The sequence below is a fragment of the Plutella xylostella genome, chromosome 4, assembly GCF_932276165.1.
Source record: "Plutella xylostella chromosome 4, ilPluXylo3.1, whole genome shotgun sequence".
NCBI classification, from domain to species: domain Eukaryota; kingdom Metazoa; phylum Arthropoda; class Insecta; order Lepidoptera; family Plutellidae; genus Plutella; species Plutella xylostella.
The window spans coordinates 1742743-1765043 of NC_063984.1; the positions used below are offsets into that span (position 1 = coordinate 1742743).

A 22301-nucleotide genomic window follows, 5' to 3' on the forward strand; every position below is an offset into this window, starting at 1 on the left:
AAATCTGCGTAAAACGGTGAATTATTTCATCTTTTGACTTCAAGTAATAATTTAACAATATCTTTCGTTGGTTCGAAAAAAGTAATCGAAAACAAAACCTTACGCCGAAGACGAAGGCAAGGAGAAAAGTGACGAAAAATATAAATCAAAACTCGGTCCCAACTTGGAGCTGTCAATAACAGAAAATAATGTTTCCGACAAAACAAACGGCGGTCAGCCGGCGGTACCGCCAGAAAAAAAACACAGAACATAAATTACTTATCACAGAGTCGGGATCAACAAATCATCCGGGTGTTATCTGGATCTCGGGGTGACAAGTTGACGTCTTCGCTCCCTAGATGGCGCTACAGTCGCGCCGGCGCACTCGCATCTAGTTTGACCACTAACAGCTAGGTTCTATTTAAGGAAATTCTGATCTGAATCTCACACGCAAAAGGACATCCGATTAAAGATTGTTTAAAGTGAACTATTTAATTTGCTTTTTATGTGTCTTCACGTGAGATGGTGTGGGATGTTGCGTTTAATCATAAAACATTATGTGAATGGTTAGGTAGTACGGTAGCGCGGTGGTAGAGCGGTGGTAGCTCAGTCGGGTAAGCGCCCGCTTCTCACGCAAGAGATGCGGGTTCGATCCCGGCGCTGACATGTACCAATGAGTTCTTTTAACTTAAGTACAATGTATACCATCGCTCTTACGGCGAAGGAAAACATCGTGAGGAAACCTGCATATCTAGATTTAGCACATCTAGATATGTGAACCCACCAACCCGCAGTGGACCAGCGTGGTGGGAAATGGTCCAAGCTTAGGAAGGCAGTTTAGACCTTGGGGATATGCACAAAGGTTCCACTCGAGAGAGCCAGGTGCAGGTACTTACACCCCCACAGAGAATAGAATAGAATAGAATAGGTTAGGTAGTACGGTATGTACCTAGGTAGGCTCGTGTAAAGATATGGAGAAGCACAAGTGACTTCTGAGTGATATGAAAACCAAATCGCTAATAGGCTCGTAGTCGTGTGATTATTGGCTCATTCAAAGCTGACATATTTATGTTCTATAACAATCAATTTAATATTAATTTTTTACATATTTAGATGTTCTAATTTTAAGCTAAAACCTAAAACAATCAAATTATTATTATTCCTATTTCGTCAAGCAGCAGATTCAAAATTAGAAAAGTTTTTTTCTTTCAATTTCATTATCTCGGGAACGAAGGCTGCGTTTAGAATTTACTCAAGCTATAAGTGTAAATTAAATAACATTAGGACGCAGCGGGATGCCAGTAAACTCGGGTTTTTATGTCAACGGTATAATTTAAAAACATTCCAACATAGTAAAGTTGCTATCTTTTGGGAAACATAACATCCATTTTATTTTGTTATTACAATAACCTGACGAGAAAATATGTTATGTTATGTTATTATAGCAAATTAAATGGTAAACATATGTCTTGATAAAATGTACGGATAAAATTAAAATTAATCAAGTGTATTGGGAAATCAGACCCCTATATGAAAGTTTCACAGTATTCCGGCGTTTCCTGACGGCGAGAAGATCACTAATCAAATTTCACCCTGTATTTATGTATTTCAAATATTAAATAAAATGATTTGAAAAATTTGAAATTATTGGTGTTTGTGTTTTGTAATTGTAACTTTTTCATTGTTAGCGAGTGTATTCAGAATAAGATAAGAAATCAATTGAATCACACATTTCAAAGCTCGAAAGTTCAGAGGTCAATGTAAATATAAATAGCAGCGATCACAAAGAAGTTATGATTTAATAACGGGCCAGTGACTGGCACTTCCGTTAGTTTCCATTGAGTGACAAGCAGATGTCTACAGTTTTATATCTACAGTGTAAAATTGTGAGAAGTATAACCCCCTTATTCATAGAGAAGTCTTGTAACTTTTCTTTGAATAAGGGTAATTTATGTGGTTTGTAAAATCTCTAATCTTCCTATATCTATACTGATTTTTATTTTGATTGTAAAACTTTTTTATACTATCTATTTAAATAACTATTACAAACGATAGCCACGAGGTATTTCTTTAAAATATTCGTCTGTATTATACTTATCTGTACTCTAACGGAATATTATTATATTAATGTATTGTATCTGAATTGATAATCATACGGCTCTACATTTAGCTAGTAAGTATGAAGCAACAGTTATATTTTCTCAATGCTAACGAATATTATTGAATTGTTGGGTGTGACGGAGCTGAATTGTAATTTTTATGATGCCGGTTCATTGTGAGATGATATGGCATTTATAAGGTAAGGCAGAAATTATATTTTACTTGTCCATATATTGCGGCTGTTGGAAATTTAAACGAATAAACTTTCTATTATACTATAAACTATGTCATTAGACAATAATCTCTATAGCAGAGAACATTCTCATGATATTTAAACATCAAATTTTTATAAGAAAAAAAAAACCTACTGACAATTTCAACATATTATTATATAATAGTTGTTTATCTCGATGCTATCTTTTATAAACATTATGGAGTTAATTACGATAACTGGACGCCGAAGAGGGTTTTTAAAAACTCAAATAGATTTTTGAGATATTTAATTAATTAATAAATGATTACATAGAAGTGATTAAAACTAATTTATAACTATCTGATCTCGATGATCAGAGGATTGACCTTCGGCTACCGCGATTGGAGCACAAAGACACCTTCAACACTAAAAACTGTCCCACGGAACTTTTGGAATTTACTTGTCAGCACTAAATGAATAATGAAGCAATCACAATACAGTTCCTTTGAATATGGGTATGACGAAATATGTTGTAGAGAGGGCTTGCACTCGTAACACCTCCCCTCCTAGACGAGTGACTATTTGCTGACGTGTACAGCAAATGTCGCGGCTTTCCTTTCCTCCAGGGACGTCATGGACTCATTCGTAGAAGAGGGCAGCTTCGTCTGAGCATTCGACTGCAGCTTTGGATTCCATTTTATGTTTCTCCGACGGCGTTGAATCAGTATAATAATTGTCAGTACAGATGCACCGGATAGTATGATGATATACACAGGTATAGTGGTGTGATACAGTGAACTCACATCAGCAGTATCGAGTTTCGCTGGCGATTCTGTCATAATTTGTTGTTGGATATTGTGCAATTTATTCAAGTCGATTGTTGTAAAGTTATAGCGAACTCGTGATTTTGATGACTCCGGCAATTTCTGGGAAGCGGTGATTTCAACGGCATATCCAAGAACTTTATTTTCGATGTTTTAAGCTGTGAATTCTGGGGATTTTATATAGCAATTATGTGGAATTGTAGCTAGGAAACTGCCTTCTAATAGTCGATGTTCTTCTTGACCGCATTCGAGTTGCACCTTAGTTGGTTTCGGGAATGACATGATATAGTGTTGACTATCTAGCTCCAGTAGAGCTTCCTTGTACAGAGAGATAGGCGTGGGGTGGCACGTTCCTTCTATCTCCTGTTGGTAGATGAGGTCATAGACGCAATCTCGATGTTCCTTGTTCTGGATCCGCGCTTTATGATTGCAGATGTACCACGTAGCGACTTTCTGGCATTCAGCCTCCATGTAGACAAATTCCTTGGAATTAGTTGCCATAAAAGGGAGTGTGGGTAGGATAATTTGGGAATATTTGTTAGGTACGGGACAGAGTCTATAGAGGTCATACGTGGGCAGTAAAACTAAAGGAAACTTTAATACTATAACTATTTTTTTCTCTATGAAATAGTATCCTAAGCTAATTAAATCATAGAAATACCTAATGTCTAAACTTAAAATATTATCTGAAGTATATAACTGTTTTAATTTTTTCAACATTCCTTTCAGATCTTTGCTAGATAGTAAAGAATGATGAATGGATTTAGTGCGGCTAAATGCTAATATATTTTCTATTCTACTAATTTCTTCGGAAAGCTTTTGAATATTATAGCTTAATATCGTGAACAGTTGCGACAGCTGCATATATTTTATTGAAAGGTCCTTATCAGTACTAGTGACATTAACTATGTAACTGATAGCCTTTTCTAATGTTCGCTGATTACTACTTATGTTATTCAATACCTGACTTTGCTGTAAGGATAGTTCCTCAAATAGACTAATGTGCTGAGACAAACTTTCAGACAGTAAATTTTCATTATTCTGCAGAATTTTGAGTGCATTTTCGAATCTCAGAGCGTCATTGTTATCTAGGTTTCCGGATATACTTTTTATAAAGGTGCCTAACGGGTTAAATAAACCGCGTTTAACTCGAATGGGTTCAAAAGTGCTGATTTTAGTTGAAATTTCGTTTAGTCTATTAGTTAAGTGAAAGATAATGTATTTAAAAGATAGGAAGTGCTGATTTGGAATCCTGTTAGCTAAGTCAGTAAGTTGAAGTTTTATAAGATCTATTTGTTGGTCTATTTTTTCAAGGTCTATCTCTTCAAGGAATGTGTGGTAGTGGGAAATAATTTTAGTGGGGCCAAGTCTGAAGGGTAGTAGTCCAGGGCTGTCAGCTAAACTGTCAAGTCGGATGTTGGTTGCTTGTGGACGGTCGGCTTGTGCTTGGACCACCATTAGGGTCATTATCGGTCTGTAACAATTGAGTTTTATTAGGCCTTTTAATTCTAGCTTTAGCGATGCGTCCGCGCTTTTTTGATGTATAGATGTGTATAGGTAAGTTTGTTACGACTTTATCGTGAGTGTATCGCGGGGCGAGCTTTTGTCGCTGTGCGGCAGGGTTTCGAATATATATCTCCTGGTTGACGTCATAGTCTACTAGAGGTTCACGGCTAATGTTTCGCTGTGTCATTAAGGACTCGCGGTTTGACAGTGAAGACTCATGAATGACACCATATACTGTTTCCATTGCTCGACGGTGATCTTGTATGTACTGTTGGTATAATCTTAGATTCAAATCTAAGTCAGTGGGGTCTCTAGGATCGTAATGTCCAGTTATTAATTCGAATGGTCTAGCTTTGGTCAAACTATGTGTTGAACTGTTATACGCTATTAGTGCTATTGGGATAAGGTTCGACACGGGCTCGTTTCGGTATTGTAATCTTAGTAATCTCAGGTGTTCAAGCAGTGTACTATGAAAACGTTCTATGGCGCCGTTCTCGTTTGGGGCGTGTGCTGCTGTGGTGTGGTGATGTATCTTGTGCAATTTGAGGAATTCGCTTACGACTTGATTATTAAATTCAGTTCCGTTGTCTGTTGTGCAAGTAAGGGGAAAACCGTGATGACTACTGAATAAGATAAGAGCTTTTACTATGTTCGGGGCGGTACAATCTGGTAACCGGTACGCTTGGGCGTATTTTGAAAATGTATCGATTATGGTTAAGTATTTTTCGTGCTCAATAGTTAACACATCCATGTGGATTATTTGAAATGGCTTTGAGGGCGGGGGAACAATCTGAAATTGCTGACGCGGGGGTGCACGATCGTACTTTGCTCGTCCACATATTGAACATTCATTAATAAATTTTGTGACACTCTCTTTTAACTTTGGCCAGAAATATCTTTGAGATAAAGAGAGGTGTGTTTCATTTATGCCACGGTGGTTGGTTTTTCCTGTGTGATACTTAGATATGATGTCCTGTTGTACTAAGTAGTCGGTTATATCTTGTAGTTCTCTTTTAACTAGGACGAGGTTAAGGGATGAACTCTGTATAGTTTTTTGTAAAATCGGGACGATAGTATACATTTTATCTAACGGTTCTACCAGGATTGCTGTCTTGAATTTGGGGTCAATATGATTTTTTGCCACTGAAATTATGTCATTTTCGAATGAATTCTCGCTGACTTCTATTATGGTTTTTTGAAAATTATCGAATGGTTTTGTGGTTTTTGGTTTCGCTTTATTGATTTTATTGACAATTTTAATGTGAATTTGTCTTTTGAATTTATTCAGGGGGTCATCAGTAGAAGGTATTTCTAAAATGGGATCTTCTACACTAGTGTGAGCTGTAGTTACGGGTAAGTCATTCTGTAAGTCGTCATCGAAAATTGGGTTTTGACTGGGGGCGGTATCAGTTGAAGATTGACTCCGCAATGGTCTTTCATCTGGGGCGGACAAGGTAAGGGATGACCGTCTGGATGATGAACTAGAGCTTATGTTCACAACTACTGACTCTAATTCATTATTATTAATTTCGATCCGGGATAGTGCATCCGCGTTCGTATTATTTTTCCCTTTTTTATATATAATAGTATAATCATAGGCTGATAAGCTGAGTCGCCATCTAGTAAGGCGTGGATTGGGCTCTTTAAGATTCATAAGCCACTGCAACGGCTTATGGTCGGTGATTATTTTAAATTTTCTGCCAAAAAGGTAGGGCCGAAAGTATTTAACGGCCCACACAATAGCGAGGAGTTCCTTTTCGATAGTGGAGTAGTTAAGCTCACTATCGTTAAGCGTTCTTGACGCATAAGCTATTGGTCGGTCAGACCCAATTGGTCCCTGCGACAAAATCGCTCCTAGGGCCACGTTACTGGCGTCGGTGGTTAATAGAAACTCTTTACTAAAGTCTGGGTAGATAAGTACGGGATCATTAGTCAGTAAAGTTTTACAGTGTTCGAAACACTTTACGTAGTCGGGTGACAAATTAATTTTCGCGCCTTTTTTCAAACAAGCAGTTAGCGGTTTGGTTAGACGAGCGAAGTCGGGGATAAAACGCCTATAGTATCCTAATAGCCCGAGAAAACCTTTTATTTGTCTGGGGGTCCTGGGGATGGGATATTTAGTTATTGCCGAAATTTTCTGTGGGTTGGGTTTCACTCCCTCGGGTGTAATCACATGTCCTAAATATGGGGTCTCGCGTTTTAAAAATTCGGACTTGTCCATTTGAATTTTGAAGTTAGATTGTCTGAGTCTGTCAAATACTTTTCCGAGGTTAACTACGTGTTCTTGCAGTGAAGTACTGAAGACTAATATGTCATCCAAGTAAACTACACAAATCACATTCTGGAGGCCTCTGAGGATGTTGTCCATCACTCTTTGGAATGTGGAAGGGCTGTTCTTAAGACCCATGGGCATACGGAGAAATTCGTAGTGCCCATGGCCGTCGGCTACGCTGAATCCAGTCTTGTGGATGTCTGCTGGATCCATTTCAACTTGGTAAAATCCACTACAAAGATCTATGCTAGAAAAATAGTTACATCTTCCTAGCTTATCTAAGATGTCTGAGATATTAGGGATGGGGTACTTGTCATCCACGGTCTTTTCGTTGAGCTTCCTAAAGTCAACTACTAATCTGTGCTTTATTTTGCCAGATGCATCGGCTTTCTTGGGTACGATCCATATTGGTGCATTCCAAGCAGATGATGAGGGCCTAATTATGCCTTGGCTAAGCATTTTGTCTATCTGATTCTTAACTTCCTCCCTATGAATGTAAGGGTACCTATAGGTTTTGCTATGTACCGGGATTTCGTCTTTTGTGATAATTTTGTGTTTGATTTGGTTGGTAAAAGTCAAAGGCTCGTTTTCTAAATAAAAAATGTCAGAGTACTCATTACATAATGATAATAAGTTGGCTTTCTCCTCTGGGTTCAAATGGTCGGTGCGCAACCGCGATAGGACTTCTTGGAATCGCTCGGTCTTGCCATTGTTATAATAAGTGCATGGCATAGTCTGTTCGCTAAATATATGTGCGCGCATTGGTTCGCTTAGGGTGAAAATTTGGTCATTGTGGGTCGGGTTGGAAATTTCTATTAGGGCATGACTATTTTTGGCAGTAGACAAACAGTCTATGATATTACAACCACTAATCGTTTGTCCGTCAATAGAAACGTCTCCTTCAGAAATGTCAATCGGCACATGTATTAGTTGGGTGGACTGTGCGGGTATGATAACTTCAAGTAAGTTAGTACTTTGTCCTGATTGATACATGTAAATGGGATTTTCTGTATATTCAGTCTTTAATGATCGGGACTTAAGGTCAATTTTTGAATGCCACTGTTCCAGCAGGTCGCATCCAATCAATCCATCAAAGTACTCATGAAATCGATAGATATAGAGTTTGATTGGTTTTTCGTCTTTGATTTCCGAAAAACATGGGATGGTTATAGAATAATGATTTTGGGTTGTCGCGTGAATGTTGGTCACTGTGAACGGATCATAATCGGGGGTAATGTCGGCAAAAAAGCTTTGTACTGCTTCGGGGCTGATGAAAGATTTATTCGCGCCTGTATCGATCAATAATTTTAATGGTGGGTTATTGATTTGGATGTACGGTAAGTTACGCTTATTCTGTGAATTAAGTTCTATTCTGGGGCCGTATTCAACTGGTCCTTGCAAAAATTTTCCTCGTTTTGGGTAAAATTTTCAGTCTGTGGTTCGCTAATAGTAACTACGTTTTGGTCATAGTTATAGTCAGTTATGTAAGTTTCTGGACAGTATTCATAGTAATTGTCTGTAGCATAGTCGAAGTCGCTGAAATAAGGGTCACATGTTTCATTAACATTAAGCTGCTGCTGCTGACGGTACTGCGGTGTAGGAGGCAGCGTACGGGCGGGTGGGTGAGTCACGCCACTCATAGGCCTAGGGTATTGCTGTTGAACGCTGTAAATGGGTTGGTGCATGTTAGGGCGGGGGGGAATCTTAAACCCTGTGCTCATGTTAGATCGGGGTAATGCTTTCATCATTTGCTGTGTCCTAGAAATACCCTGAAAAGGAGGTCTGAAATTCGGCACTTGTGGTTGTTGTTGCTGATTGAATTTTGGTGAAAAGTTAGAATTAATATTCTGCATTGGTACCATGATATTAGGCCTAAATTGTCCTTTAAACGGGTGATTAAATAATTGATTTGCACTGGGGAAATGGTCTTGCGAGTTGTACATAGATTGTTTCCTAGGATTGGTGCCATAATTATTTTTACTTTGCAAGTACATGACATTTAATTCTTCTTGGGCAAATTCTAATGCTTTTTCGAGTGAATCAGGACGCATGCAACGAATGCGAGAACCAAGTGGCTCGCTTAACCCACGAATATAGGTTTGTAAAGCTAGTTTTTTATATAGTTCGCGCTTAGCTTCAACAGTTGTTGAAACGGATTCATGCAGTTCTACATAGGTCATGATGGTACTTAGTAGATTTTGTACACGCTCATAGTATACTTGGGGGGTGTCAGATTTTTGGGTTAACATAGATAAGTCGGTATATAATGCTGTTTCGTCTCTGTGATCCGAAAAACTATTAATGAGGGCATTTCTTATGCCATTCCAGTCCCTGGGAATGCCATTTGTTGCTAGCATTCCAGCAGCGGGTCCCGTGATTTTATTGAGGATACCATTCAAAAGGGCTGAGTTAGTAAGTTCATTTCCAGGGGCTGGGTTTATATAATTTAAGATCAGTTGATCGCAAATGTCTAAAAATCTGACCAGCACGTTAGTGTTACCATTAAATTCAGGAACTAACCTAAGAGCTCTCCAAATTTGGTCTGTGACGTCGTGCATGTTGCTAGGACGTCCTTCTGATACTACACTCGGAGTACTGGAGGGTGTTCTACTCTCCATCTCTGAGTCTTCTTCTAACTCTTCTAATTGATCTAATAGGTGTTTATGAAATCTAAAAGATTGTCGAAGGCTAGTTGTACTGGGTTTAGAACCCTTATTACTCCTTGGGTGGAAAATTTTTACTACTTTAATTTACTACTAGTTAAAAATAGGATCTTAATGGGTAGGGAATGGGAATAGCAACTAATAGGAATATTGTGCTACTCACATTAACAGATGATTCTGCATAGCGCCTGGGCTCATCGAGGTTCGGATGAAGACGCGGGTGGGTCCTCTGTCGGCGACACTTGTAGGTTCGTAGAGATAGTCAACGCGGCGGCGATGCTGCTATCAGTAGATCGAAGTTGGATTCACTGACTCGACTACCTCTCCGTCGACTGCGCCAATTACGATAACTGGACGCCGAAGAGGGTTTTTAAAAAAACTCAAATTGATTTTTGAGATATTTAATTAATTAATAAATGATTACATAGAAGTGATTAAAACTAATTTATAACTATCTGATCTCGATGATCAGAGGATTGACCTTCGGCTACCACGATTGGAGCACAAAGACACCTTTAACACTAAAAACTGTCCCACGGAACTTTTGGAATTTACTTGTCAGCACTAAATGAATAATGAAGCAATCACAATACAGTTCCTTTGAATATGGGTATGACGAAATATGTTGTAGAGAGGGCTTGCACTCGTAACAAGTATGTAAATCGTTACAGTCACGTCAACAAACAGGGTAAACACAAAATTTTCCGGTAATAATTCTACGCCATTATTCAGTTTGACGTTTGCAATCAGTGGGACCAAACGAGCAAACATAGCACACAAATACGGCCCGAATCGATTATTGACTCGATTCTGTAGGACAAAAACATCGATTCTCCGCGTTCCGTTAATAATTTAACTGGTGTTGACTGAGCACGGTCGCTTCATGTTGGTAATTATGCTTTCATTATACTGCTTATTGTTCCCTATTTGATTATTCCGTTTTACTGGCTCTTCATTGATAGAATGTCTGCAATAATTTTCCAACGCGCCAATAATTGTCAGTATCATTCTATAAAAAGTGCGGTTAGTTCTAGACAGACCCTTCGAGTTTCGACCCTTGAAATTTAAATTTAGAACCCTTTCGGATGGCCGTTATTTCGCATGCACGTCACAGAGTAGCTCATTGGGCGCAATCAGTTGTGTAAACTCGCGAAATTTCTTGTCCAAACACAAACAAATGACAGCGCAGCCAATACCGCGATCGAGTCCACAAAACGAATGCCCAATTAGGAAAACACCAATAATCATTTGTCAAAACAATGGATTAACATTTTTACGTGCATACCAAGTGAACCTTATTCAGTGAGAGTTAAATGTCGAAATACATTGACTAAACGCGGTTACAGTGGCATATTTGAAAAGCCGAAGTTGGATTGTGAAAGTTAGCGAAATACTCTGGGCTTGATAATTTGGTTAAGCTTCGATGCTAATTTTAGATAACATTTATTGTTTCAAGGAAATATTTTGGCGCTATAGTTGCATTACATTTTTCGTGGAAAATTCATTGATTCATAAATTTAAGCTTCAACGTACCTACCCTGTTAAGTTTTTATATTCAGATATTCACTCTACAAAAATATTGTAGGTATTTACCTTTATATTTTATTTACCATATAATATATATAGCTGGATTACCACTGACACACTGACTGACAATATATACAATTGAAAGTATATAGGTACCTACATAAACCGAAACTCGCAAGGGGGACTCTCACCGCCAGAAGCAACATACCTGGAACAAAAACAACGCCATAATTAGTGAGAAAACTCATACAAAAACATCACATCATTAAACCAAACATTTCTATAGGAAAACGTGGAAATGTGGCGTGGGACGCCCCTCGCTCTCAACGACACTCCAGCAACCAAAAGGCCTACTTTTCGGAATTTCATGCCTGAGTGTGGCGCAATGCAATTTATATTATTTTACACATTGCACCGGAAATGAGGGGTGTTGTAGGTTTGTAATATTGTGTTTAGAGTCTAGGGAAAGTGGAAATATAATTTTATGGTTGGATATTAAGTTAGAATATTCAGTTTTAATTTGAATACATGGTGTTACAAAAGCGGCTTAGAATACCACTTTTGAACTACCTTTACCTTTAAACCGCGGGTTATACTACCTACCTAATACAATTTTTTTTTCTCAATTAGAAAATGGTTGAACATCGAGGCGGGGTCTAGAATCCGTCCACGGTAAGTGTACGCCGTAATTTTAATTTAGTGAATTGAATAGCTTAGCGAGTAGGGACGCCGTGCAGTATGAATGAATGCCTTTGATGTTCTTTTTATACTGAAGTTGGGTACATATCTAGTTAAATAAAAACAGTGAAGCGAAACAAAAATACGTAGAAAAAGAATACTATGTTCTGTTACATTTTGTGTATTTAAAGCTTTGTTTAATTGTAATAAAACACACACACTCACGCCGTGTACTAATGTACCTACTCTCTTGCGGGGTAGGCAGAGATGCATTGCTGCACCCACTTTTCGCCAGTGTTATGTTAGTCCCAATGTAATAGGGGGCGGGCCTATTGCCATTTTACGGGCACATCCAAGACCCGGGAACAAATATCTGTGTTTAAACAAATATCTGCCCCAGCCGGGAATCGAACCCGGAACCTTCGGCTCAGTAGTCGGGTCACTAACCACTACGCCATTCGGTCGTCGGTTTAATTGTAATGTAGAGAACATTAAGCTACTTATATTTAATAATTTACTAGTTAATACCCATACATAAACAAAGGCTGGGAAACAAGGTAAGTATTGCAGGCAGAATAATTTTCCGTTAAGTCGAATTCGAAGTCATTATTGATAGAAATTCGAAATTCTGTGAACAAGAGAGATTTGAGGCTTTCAGTTTGTGATGTAATTAGATCCATTAAGTGCTGATGGACAAAGTTTCAGTTAGGTACAGTAAGTGTTTACAAAGATTTGTTATACCTGAGTATTTGTATAAGTAAGTAGATAAAATAGATAGAAGAAGGTAATATTCTTTATTTGTTAAATACACTTAGATGAACAATATCGTTTTTTCTTTATCCCCCGCACTAAAAAAACCAATTCAAATACCTTCCATCCTTAGCGTAAATTCCCCAATATTGCTCCAGAATCAAGATAATACATGTCGTGAGCTGTCACCGGTGGATTCCGTCCAACATTGCGTCAACGTCGACGTCAACGACGACTACTCAACTCGCACTAGTCTCGAGTGCGTGATCGACGTGTAGAGGCAACTCTGGCTTACGTATGAGATGAATACTAGGGGCGGTTAACCACTGTGTTTATAGCATAGCTTTAGGTTACGTGTTCATGTTTTTGGTAATATCCTGATTCTCTGATAAATGTACTTCTATGTTGCAGAAGGCGTCATTAAGCTAGACTTTTCAGTTTAGTAGTAATTTGGTGTTTTTCTCAGTGGAACCTTTTCATTGCCCGTGAGTGTAAAAACAAAGATAAAACTAATCGTATTTCTTTAAATTTTATTTCGCTCTGACATCCATCTTATTCGTACGAGGTTTATGAAAACATAGAAATGAGAATTATCACGATTCGAGCTCGAGGGGACAAAAACCACGACGTCACGCTCTAGCTCGCTATTTTCGTTCGTCGAGGTCGTTTTGTACTAAAATAGCAATAACTTTTTTGTTAATTGAAACAATAGCAACGTTTCATACCATTTTGGAAACTGCATTAAATGAGCAATCTTTTCGAATAAGGTGCCAGGTTTGCGTGGTATATTTTTTTAGGGTTCCGTAGCCAAAATGGCAAAAACGGAACCCTTATAGTTTCGTCATGTCCGTCTGTCCGTCTGTCCGTCTGTCACAGCCGATTTACTCGGAAACTATAAGTACTACAGTGATGAAATTTGATGGGAATATGTGTTGTATGAACCGCTACAAAAATATGACACTAAATAGTAAAAAAAAGAATTGGGGGTGGGGCCCCCCATACATGTAACTGAGGGATGAAATTTTTTTTTTCGATGTACATACCCTTGTGGGGTATCAATGGAAAGGTCTTTTAAAATGATATAAAGTTTTCTAAAAAACATTTTTCTTAAAGTGAACGGTTTTTGAGATATCAGCTCTCAAAGTCGTAAAAAGTATGTCCCCCCCCCTCTATTTTTATAACTACGGGGTATAAAATTCTAAAAAAAATAGAGGTGATGCATGCTAATTAACTCTTTCAACGATTTTTGGTTTGATCAAAGTATCTCTTATAGTTTTTGAGATAGGTTGATTTAACTGTAATTTTGCTGCTACGGAACCCTTTGTGCGCGAGCCCGACTCGCACTTGGCCGGTTTTTTACAGTATGTAGAGTCAAAATTGTTTATAAAAAAATACGATTACCTTTCATGACTTTGAAAACCGTGTTTTTTTAAACATACAGCATTACTCGATATTTTTTTTGACTGCGATCAATAGCAGGGCTATACAGGGTGATGCAACACCAAACAAATTCTAACAATATGGATTTTTGTACCGGCGGCACGCAAAACACTGATCCAAGGTGTCAATTTTCAGCAAATTTATAAAAGTGTCAATATCTCGAAAATTATCGAGTTTTTACTAAGGTCATATTGTGATATTCTGGCCTCTCATGAGCTGACCTCTCAGCCCTTTAAGGGATGACGTTGACTTTTGGGACACCCTGTATATCGCTTGGGACACTGGAAGAAAAACCTAAGAGCTTCGTAGCTCAGTGCTAAGCGAGGGGAACTGTTGCCGATATGTGTGTGTGAATGTGTGTTTGTGTGTATGAGTGTGAATGTGTGTATGTGTGACGGCTGAAACGAGGTCCTGCAATGTCGAGCAAGGTTTGGGGAAGCGTCTAACCTTTAGCTACAGTCAGTCTAGCTAGAGCCATAGAGTGACAGTGAGTCACGGGAAGGGTCCCTGCTGAAAATCAGCGCTGCAGGTGTATTTATGTACGTGTAGCATATGCTGAGCTCGGGGCCTTTTTGGCGCTGCGCTGATGCACCACAAACACAGACTCGCTAGGTACTCCTTATTTGTTTCTTGTGTATTTTTTATTTTTTTATTTTTTGTATGTATCTTAACAATTTTTTTGTTTTGTGTTTTTGTGTACTATCCTGTGTTTGTGTTATTAGCGTATATGTAAATTGTTTTTCTGTGTAAGTGGTGTATTCGTGTAGCTCTAAATAAATGTCTTTTCTTTCTTTCTTTCTTTCTGAAAAATTTACCTGCATAGTCCTTGGTAGTATAAGGCAGAAAAATCTGACCCCTCTCAGAAGCTTTGCTACTATGAGAGGTGGGTCAGGTTTCTCTGCGCATGACCGTACTGAAGTGCGTAAGCGTAAGCTTCGATTACTTTTTGTGTAGTAGACTACTAGGTTCACTAGTAGTTATACTAAAAGGAAACTAACTGTCAAACCGTTATAAGTTCAACCACGGTTCAACCTAATGACAATCGAAAACAAACCACCGCACAATTTTTGCTCTACATGCTCGAATTCACTACTAAAGTTCTAAACTAGAGTAATAATAGTAATATTTATGAGCCTCAACTGAAGGGCACTGTAGAGAGTAGTCGTCACCGCAGCGCTCTGGTTTCACGATGCGTCAAAGAGTTGGGAGAAAGTTTGCAGATGTGACATACGGGTAAAGTTGTTGTGAGGGGTAGCAGTTGTTGTGCCGCTGATTCGGAGAGGCGTATCTCTAGAAGATAACGAATACGGGCTGATTATGGTAATAATAAGGGTGTAGAGTTCCTTTCTGGTGTATGTAAACCTAAGCACGAATATGAGTTGCTCCCTGGCAACTTAACCAATGTACACGTAGTTTCACGACATATTTTTTTAGAAACGCCTAAGCCCATAATTAGTGGGTATGAAATATTTTTCTAGCGACATTTCACGTCGATATTGGTCCTTGGACCAGCTTCCATACATTTTGCCTGTCCTCCTTTGCTTCTCCATATAAATTTTGATGGTCATTTTTACCACTTGGAGTTTTTACCATGGAGGAGCAAATATTTTTCAAATAAAATAATAATACAGCAGGTATATCATATAAGTACATGAATCTATGTGACCAATCTACACTTCCTTGTTCTTTGGTTCGGTGTTAAGTTACAGCGCCAGTACCGCAGATTTCATATGCGAAGTGAAAAGATTCGCACCGACAGACGATCCTTGTCGGGTAAGCGGGCGCAAGCGGGTGTTGATGAAAAACTGTCACTTCTGCTGGATGTGTCGCTGTTCTTTGTTTTTTGGTCGTTGACAACAGCTTTGTTTTGTTTCAGTCGCTCACCGTATCGATAGTGTTTTGTCTATGACGGTATTCCATGGGGGGTAATCGAAAGCTAAAAGCATCGAAGTAGAAAAAAAGGCAGAAGGAAGCTTCCTTACTAAAAAATGAGGCACCCTAAGTAAGTCAAAAGTTTATGTTACGACGAGCCGACACACACGCAAACACACATTCACACGTAAGTCAGACCGCTTAACTCTTTTACATATTAAGGTAGGTACAAATAAAGTGGAATATCACTACTATTCTATTTAATAAATGTAAGTATCTGGGATCACATTTTACATTTCTATAAGCACACCTGAAAATTTCAATGAAATGGATATTAATATAAATTCGAAACTTCCCATAAGAAGCTCAAATGCACTCTGAATTTGAGCAGAGCGATCCAAACCTTATCAGTTAATCCAATTGACCCACTGCCTAGGTTTAGCAGCTAGCCTAGGCCTAATCCTGTTAGAAATTGATCAGTGAACTAAAATCATCTACTAAACAGTACTACGTCCGTTCATAATTATGTGACCTGTAGCTTTGCTTTCCTTGATCCGTATGCTGAGTGGGGAAGGGTTGTTTTTGTTTAGGTTCAGAGGACCAGGTGTAGTGGGGTAATCCTGTGGAGACACTCACGCGTGCAAATACGTATTCAATCATCACGGAGTGCGTGCATGTGACGTGGGGCGTTGTGGAGTCATAGTGGGCCCTAGATAATCCGTATATCCGTGTTATTAGGTAGGTACCTATGACCTATACCTTGTATACTCAAATAAATATTTCATTTCATTTCATGAAGGCAGACAGGTACTTCTAGAGTAGCCTAGTTCTGGTCTCTTGACCAAATAAGTAATGAAAATAACCAAATAACCTAACCACCGTTAAAAATTGCCCGACATTCAACTCTAAAAGCCGTATAACTTTTGAACGGCCGATTTTGGCAAAATATGGCTAAGAACACTCAAGGTAACATTACTAATACCAGAAAAAACTAATCAAAAGTCGTTTCAGCCGTTTGGGAGCAGAACAGAGACATTTCTTTTGTCAGGGCGTTAAAAATATACGTACATATGAAACTGTTAGTGTGACGACAATAATATTATTATGATTTTCGCAACAGAATGGAAGAATCAGTTTCATTCAGAACGACTTCCTCAGCGATAACAACTGTAAACATTCAATTCCGAGAACAACAGCCTTGATTCAGCAGTCTTAACACCTCGAGTCTTATCGCTTATCGAGCATTACTCACAAGTTATTTTAATACGTAGGTACTTAGGTATCGAATGTTCTGGTCTGCGAACTAAACAATGCAGTCAGCACGACCCATCACGTCCCCACTGCTGGGCACGGGTCTCCTTCCAATGAAGGAAGGATTTTAGGCCTAAACAATAATACCTATTTATATAAGTAACACTCGCGAACAACGCTAAAGTCCCAATGACCTAGAAACTTACATAGGTATTTGGTACTTTTTCATTGCTCGCATTTTTATTTCCACTGCGTTTTACGTGCAGAAGCTCTATAATACTCAATATGGCATAAATACCGACATCCCTCTTTATTCAGCAAAATGACTGTGCCGCGGCTTCAATGGTGGCGATAAAATAATAATAAGCAACCATTGTTCCACGGCAATCATCGACAACACCTGCCTATTACGACTTTTGTTCTCATGTGTTAAGTGCGGTCAATAAAGAGGCCATTTTATTATGGTGATTGCGCTTTTTGTAAACGACGCAGATTTTTTAACTGCAGCAGTAGGCGGAGTGGTGGCAGCTATTTTGGGGCAAAAGGTTGTCAAGATGGTACAGTGCCACAAACTTATCTGTTCCGGTGAGAGTTCACATAAATGTCTAATATTTCTTAATTCTATAAGATTTTAAGTTGGCGCGTTGGTGTTAATTCGCTCTTGCGGTGTTAATAAACCCATCTAATCTTTTACAATATACAATTCATAAGTAAGTAATGAGATATGGATCAATTTAGTTCGCTCTCACCGGAACAGATAAGTTTGTGGCACTGTATAGTGATAGGCCCTTATCATTTTTTTAAGTAAATTAATAGTAGCCATCATTAAACATCATCAGTCACCTGCGCAAAGTAATGCCCGGCGGACGCGTCGCTAATCGCGAGACAGTGACCCGATTGTGAGGACAATGACCTCTAAAACTGTGAAATGTGCAAATTGCAATGTTGTTATTAGTGAGCTTTTGGCGTTTATTCGAAATGTCATGGACTTCATGGATGAAGAAAGTATGCATCAGCTGTGTACTACTGCTTTTTCGGAGGAGGAAATTGTAAAAGCCAAAACACTGCTGTTTGAGTCATTGCCAAGTGGGAAGAAGATGCCAGTTCGCCGTAAGGAAGGGAAGAAAAGAATGTCTAGAGATCTAGATGACATAATATCCCTGATGAAGAGTGCTAAACCAGAGATTTTCCCTATTTTTGTGGCCCAGAACTTACATAAACTCCCTCCGGTCACTTTCGATCATGTTGATGTGACCCGGCTCCTGAAGGATATTTTATATCTAAAAAATCAACTTGTTGCCTTGGAGGAGAAAGTCGTAAGTACTGAAAAATTTGAAAAACTCCAGCAGGAAGTCATGCATATGAAAAATGCCTCTTTAATTGAAAATAATGCGTCGACAAATGTTAATGTTAACAAAAGAAATCCATGCTTTCAAAATATCAGTTTCCAGCTTGACAGTGGTCCGATTGGTTTACAGTATATGCCTGAGTTTAGATCACCTGATTTATCAGCTGTTAATAAGGCTAACGACCTGACGGGGCACTCGCCCTTGAAAGCAAGCATAGATAAGGATGTCTCTTTCGAACGGGAACGAAATAAAGCGATAGAAGATTCTGCAGAGCGCGTGGAGGCCAGTACCGCGGTTACGAACGGAGTGAGCGAGAGCAGTTACCGGGCAAGTCCCATACGCGACGTCACTACTGGAGTAAGCGGGACGGAACGACCTTCGCACGTGGAGGCCTGTACTGCGGAGCACGCGCATCAAGCTACCTATGCGTCTACTGTGGCTGCGACAGGTTCTTCCACTAACGTAGACCTAACCTCGGTTTCGCGCAAACTAAACACGATCTGTGATACAAAACTGTGTGCGCGCGAGTTGGGTGTGTCGGCCCTAAACATGAACTGTGATCAAATGGTGATTAATGAAAAATCTGAATGGACTGTAGTAAGAAATAAATCGGCTAAGCAATATAAGCTTATCGGTCAAAAGGGTTGTGCTATAAATGAGCCGAGCGGTAAATTCAAAGCCGCCGAAGAGTCTAAGATACCGCTGTTAATCTCAAACGTTAGTAAAGAGACGTCGGAAAACGATATTGTATGCTATATAAAGGACAAAACCAATGAAACTGTATCGCTAAAATTAATAAATATGAAGAAGGTTAAAAAATATAATGCCTACAAGCTGTATGTTTGTAAAAGTAAACTTGACTTGTTTTTAAATGATAATTTTTGGCCAAATGGCATTATATTCAGAAGATTTGTCCGTTTTAGTAATTATAATAATGCAAAACCAGAGGATGTAGGTAGTAAAAGCTAATTAATATTTTAATAATAATGAATCTTAATTATAATTATAATTCTAATTTTAATGAATGCTTTAGTTTAGTAAGTTTTAATTGTAAATCTGTAAAGAGATCAATGGATGACGTACGAGATCTATGTAAGAATTTTGATTTGGTGGCTCTTCAGGAGCATTGGTTATTTCCCCATGATCTGCCGCTTTTAGGTACTATATCAAATGAATTTGATTATACTGGGAAGTCGGCTGTGGATACGTCAGCCGGCTTGCTGGTTGGAAGACCTCATGGGGGTGTGGCCATTCTCTGGCGAAAAGGTATTTTCGACAGCATAACTGTGTTGGAATGTAGTAGTGTTCGCCTGGCGGCAATCAGAGCGACAATTGGCGAGCGGTCTATTGTTGTTGTAACCGTTTATATGCCTACCGACTCGTCAGATAATTTGCCCTTATACACTGAGTTGCTGGCGAAAATAAACGCTATAATTGAAAGCGATAACATTGAGACAGTATTTGTTTTAGGTGACTTCAATGCCCACCCTCACGAACCGTTCCACAGGGAGCTGTCAGACTTCTGTGGTGATCAGTCTTGGGTTTGTGCTGACATTGAAAAACTCGGTATCGACTCCGGTAGCTATACATTTGTGAGTGAGGCCCATGGATGTAGACGGTGGCTGGACCATTTTGTAGTGTCCATCTCGGCTTGGCAAACCATTACAGATGTAGGTATTGTGGAGAATGTTTTTGTCTCTGACCATTTGCCTATATTTGCCAAGTGTGATTTTAGGATGGTTAGGCCTAAAATCAAGTCAGACGGCGGCTTCCACAGCTCAGTAATTTGGCGTGAGAGAGATGAGTCCCAGATTACAAAATACCGCCAACTATGTAACTCCAGACTACGGGACATTGATTTTCCAACTGAATTTACGGAGTGCAGCCGTGGACTCTGCAACTTGGCTGAACATAGGCATGTCTTGGACAAATTATACAGCGACATAAGCTCTATACTCTGTGTCGCGGCCGTAGAGTCGAGTGGTGAGCGTGTCAATGGGAGTAGGAAAGGCAGACATCTGTGCGGCTGGAACAAGCACGTTCACACTGCACACGCGGAGGCCAGGTTGAGTTTCGAAACCTGGGTATTATGTAAAAGACCGACCAGTGGCGTTGTATTTGATGAGATGAGCCAGGCTCGAAAGGTTTTTAAAAGTCGGTTAAAGTGGTGTCAAAATAACCAGGACCAACTGAAAATGGATATTTTGGCTAAACACAGGACCAATAAAAATTTTGGCAAATTTTGGAAAGCTACTGGGAAGCAAGAAGCTAAGCCTGGCCTCGCAGCGTGTGTAGATGGTAAAAATGAGCCTACTGCCATTGCTAACATGTTTAGGACTCACTTTAAAGTGCAGTCTCTCCTTGGTCTCTCGCCCTCGCAGGTGCCCGCTGAGTCTGTCCGTGTGGGGAAGGAGAAAACTTTCACTCATTTTACTGCTGGACAGGTCACAGATGTCCTTAGGAAAATGACAGGTGGTAAATCCCCTGGACACGATGGACTCAGTGTGGAACACCTCAAGTATGCTGGTGTACACTTGCCGAGAGTACTCGCTTTGCTTTTTACTATGTGCATCAGTCACTCATATTTGCCAGAGGACCTGACGAAGACCATAGTTGTGCCCATAGTAAAAAACAGAACGGGGGATATCTCGGACAGAGGGAACTACCGGCCCATCTCACTGGCAACGATTGTTGCTAAGGTACTGGACGGCTTGCTTGATTCTTGCCTTCAAAAACACCTGAACTTACATGACGCGCAATTTGGGTTCAGATCTGGACTTTCCACTGAAAGCGCGATATTAAGTCTCAAGCATGCTGTTCAGTACTACACAAAACGAAGTACACCGGTATACGCCTGTTTCCTGGACCTCTCCAAAGCGTTTGACTTAGTTTCATATGACGTGCTGTGGGGTAAGCTAGGTGACAGGGGGGTGCCGGTGGAAATCATAAGTATGTTTCAGTACTGGTACTCTAGTCAGTCAAACTATGTGAGGTGGGCTGGCTCCCTCTCGGAGCCATATGTGTTGGATTGCGGGGTGAGGCAAGGGGGGTTGACGTCTCCCAAGCTCTTCAACGTATATGTTAACGACCTCATTGTTGGGCTGAGCGGCACCCGAGTTGGCTGTAGTATAGGGGGCGTAAGCGTGAATAACCTAAGCTACGCGGATGACATGGTGCTGCTGAGCCCAACTGTGGGTGGTCTTCGAGAGCTCTTGGCAATTTGTGAGAGATATGCTGCAGAACATGGCCTCGCTTACAATGTAAGAAAGTGTGAGTACATCGTCTTTGGGGCCCCCGGTAAGTGCCAGGATAGTTCACCTTATATCACTTTGAATGGCAAAAGTATAAAAAGGGTGAACAAATTCAAATATCTGGGTCACGTCATTGCCGAGGACCTTAAAGACGATGCTGATATTGAGAGGGAACGTAGGGCTCTAGCGATCAGGGGTAACATGCTTGTCCGCAGATTCTACCGGTGTAGTGAAGAGGTTAAGCTAACCCTGTTTAAGGCGTATTGCCAGAGTTTCTACACCGGGAGTCTGTGGGTAGACCATACTAAAAGATCGCTGGATGTCCTGCGTATCCAATACAATAACATCTTTAGAATGCTGTTGGGACTGCCTCGCTTCTGCAGTGCATCGGGGATGTTTGCCGAATACCAAACGGATGGCTTCCACGCCATCATTCGGAAAAAAACAGTATCCCTGATCAACAGAGTGCGGGACAGTCACAACAGCATTCTGAAAACAGTGGCTGATGACCTGACGTCCTCCCTGTGGAAGTGCTTGGTGAGGAGGGTCATATGATCTTTTAAGAGACTAGTCTGAGTTCAATTTAATTTAATTTAATTTGTGTAATTTAGTTTATTTAGTTTAATTTAATTTATTAATTTTAATC

The 22301-nt window shown here is 39.7% G+C and overlaps 1 protein-coding gene across 2 annotated transcripts in view; it reads right to left on the reverse strand.

Annotated features, from left to right (window-relative positions):
* LOC119694535 (reticulon-4 receptor-like) overlaps positions 1–22301 on the reverse strand; it is a 147286-nt gene that overhangs the window by 108300 nt on the left and 16685 nt on the right. The window contains exon 1 of one of the 2 annotated variants that reach the window (XM_048630223.1): positions 5702–5716. The exons of the other annotated variant lie outside the window; for it this stretch is intronic. The gene's annotated coding sequence lies outside the window, so the exon portion shown is untranslated. Of the gene's footprint in view, positions 1–5701; positions 5717–22301 lie in introns of those variants that run through there. 2 annotated transcript variants of the gene reach the window in all.